The following is a 3,069-nucleotide window of genomic DNA, read 5'->3' on the forward strand; positions in this document are numbered from 1 at the left end:
ACAGGGATCTATTTTTCACTTAACCGCCATGAACCCAAAAAGAGAAAAGCTTATATCGGAGTAATCAAAGTGCATGTTTTGAACACAAGCTTTTATAACTATACTGAAATGAGATGTTTTATGTCACTTTTACAGTTCATGAACTTTCCTCGTGTTATGTGAAGAGTATTATAAACCATCTTCATGTCAAAGGAAATAGTTTACATTAAATGAAAATCTGAATGATAATTCCTAGTCGCAACAATATACATATCATGCACTTTGAAGAGATTGGACTGGGAAATCACATATATACACAAGGATAAATAAAATTCTTTATCAAAGCATTGGAAAAAAACCATGGATTACAAAGTAATCAAATATTCTTTAAATACAATCGTTATCGCAACCAGATTTCTACAGTTTTACGAAGAAAATCCCACACAATCCTGACGTTATTACTAAGAACTGAAAAAAATCAAAGCTTAAAAATCCATTACCGATTGATATAGAAGGGTTCGCCTGCTTTTCTACTATCATCATCATATTCACAACATGTATATTCTGTGATACCATGCGATTTAAACACATAAAATAAAACCTCAGTGTATGATGTTTAACGTTTAAGCTGTCTAGAATTTTTCTAGCATAAATTTGAAGGATACATCCCTGAGGGAACGCAGGATGAGCTCCTCCAGAAGCTACCATGCAGTTTGAGAGTCTCCACTGCCTTGCACTTAGTTTTGGGAGTGCAGTCAAGCTGCAGGAGCATCAACAACTTCGTCACCGCGCCCGCTTGCGACACCTCCTCCAAAACACGCTCAGACGGACAGAATTGACAAAGCGACCAAAGTATTCGAACAGCTTTCTCAGTAGCCAACGAAGATACTCGAAATATCTTCTTAGAGATCATAGGGACGCCCATGGCGTGGTCGACCATAGCAACCCTTCCTTCTGCGCATCTGCATAACACATCCAGAAGACACAACATCCTCTCGCAGCTCTTCTTTGTATCGTGGCTCTGCTCGGCGAGCGATTCAATTAAGATGGAGACCGCCCCCACCTCGATCGCTTTCATTCTGCTGCGCCGGCTGTTGATGCTCATTGCGCTTAGCACTTCCAAGGCGGTCACTGTTGCTTTGTGGCAAACCTCTTCCGTCACCAGCTCAAGCAATCCTTCTATCAAATCATCGTTTCCGTTCTTTACAAGCCGCTCAACCCCTTTCATCGACACTTTGTGTAAGAGCATGGCGGCATGAAAGCGGGCGTTGGAGGTGCCCCTCTTGAGAACAGAGGCAAGGGAAACCAGGCAATTACCCGTGGCCAGTGGCTCCAATGCCTCGTCTGGCAAGTGAAGAGCATGAAGAACACCCAAGGCCTCTTCGCATGCCACCGCAACATCGTAGTAGCAAACGGTTTCCTCGGATTGGCTTTCAATGACGGAGATCAGGACAGCCGGTGCTCTCGACGAAGCGATGAACCGTCTGTTGACCTCATTTCTCTCTGCCAGATTCCTGAGGATTTTCAACATCTTCGAAAGAAAGGGCGGCGGCGGGAAGGACTCGATGTCTCGCAGCAATTCGCTGAGGCGATTGTTATCCAGTGGCGGCTCGGTTATGGCGATGCCCATAGAGGAGGAGTTGTCTGCGCACCAGTGGTGAATGAGGCGGCGCAGGGTGTGGTTGGGTGTCAGCTCCCGATTGTCCAGTGTTCGCATTGTGGCGGGGCAGGTGTTTTTGCCGAGCTCGTACATCCATTTCTCTATGCTCTCCCTCTCGTACGTGACGCCCGTGCACACAGTTACCGGATCCTCCATCATTTGCATCGATATCGAGCACACAAAGTACGAGGGGATTTCTACCTCCTCGTCCATTATCTCTGCAACTATATATTTAGGTATATCTGGTTTTCCTTATGCGGTTGTGGATTATTTGGGCAATGAATTCACTCCAAAATCTCTGGGACGACGTTATCATGGAGTTAGCAGCGTTATAGTTTGTTGGGTGAAAGTCGATCCGCTTGCCAGTTATAGATAGAAAGGGTCACGCCCCCCATTGCAAATCTGTGGTCGTTGCTAAAAAGTCAAATATTGCTTTGGGGTGTAACGTCAAGGATAACTTACCTATTCAAGGACTGCTGCACATTGCTTACACTAGATATAGTTTAGGCTGCCCCACTAAACTTATTTTCTTTTTATGTTTGCTGTCAAAAATATACAATGAAATCATGAGTTGATAACACACCTAATGTCCGATATTTAAAATTATATTTAGAGCCAGAGCTTTTAGTTGAAAAAGTAATGGATGAATGAGCTTTGCCGTGGTATTAGAATCAACGTGATAAATATTTTATGTAGTCAACGAAAGAGGTTTGAATACAATTATAACTTAAATTAGTTCAGAGTTCTATTGCATTTAAAAATATCTATGATCAATTTAAAAAGTCGGAAATTAAATTTACCAAATTTTTTATATTTTTATTTTTATTTATTAGCATTGTTTTAATATTTTCCTTCTTCAAATTTTATATCGTAATTGAGATGAAACTTCAGTTATTTGTAATTGAAATGAAACTTTCAAACATTTAGGTTAAATAAAATATTTTAAAAATAAAGTTAATTATTACTTAAAAATTTGTATTTTTCTAAATGAAATTTTGACTAGCTTGGAGGTTAAATATATTCATTAACAACGATTTAAATTAACAAATAAATATTAACAAAAATAAAAAAATATATTATCAAATGTTTATTTAAATTAATAATTAAAAGGTCTAATATGATAGCAAAACAAATCTCAACATAATACATTTCAACCAAACAACTTCAACTCATAAAAATAAGTGTATTGGCTTTATAAAATAAATTTGAAACACCTTACTAAAATTTGAAGATCTTGTATATCCTACACAATCATTTCAAATCTCATTACAAGACTCAACAAAAACTAACAAGCCATATTGACCATGCCGCTAGTTTTAATGTGAAAGGTTAGACAAATTTATTTCATTTAAAATCACTTTTTAAATGCTAGTGACCAACTTTGAAAATTATTATTGATAATTATCAGATGTTTAGAAAATGATTTATCT

The 3,069-nt window shown here is 38.4% G+C and overlaps 1 pseudogene; it reads right to left on the reverse strand.

Annotated features, from left to right (window-relative positions):
• Positions 1 to 344: 344 nt before the first annotated feature.
• LOC149531853 (E3 ubiquitin-protein ligase PUB22 pseudogene) lies at positions 345 to 1,962 on the reverse strand (annotated as a pseudogene).
• Between the last annotated feature and the right edge of the window lie 1,107 nt (positions 1,963 to 3,069).

Source organism: Cupressus sempervirens, chromosome 11, assembly GCF_028749045.1.
Source record: "Cupressus sempervirens isolate cs-2001-9-10 chromosome 11, ASM2874904v1, whole genome shotgun sequence".
Lineage (NCBI taxonomy): Eukaryota > Viridiplantae > Streptophyta > Pinopsida > Cupressales > Cupressaceae > Cupressus > Cupressus sempervirens.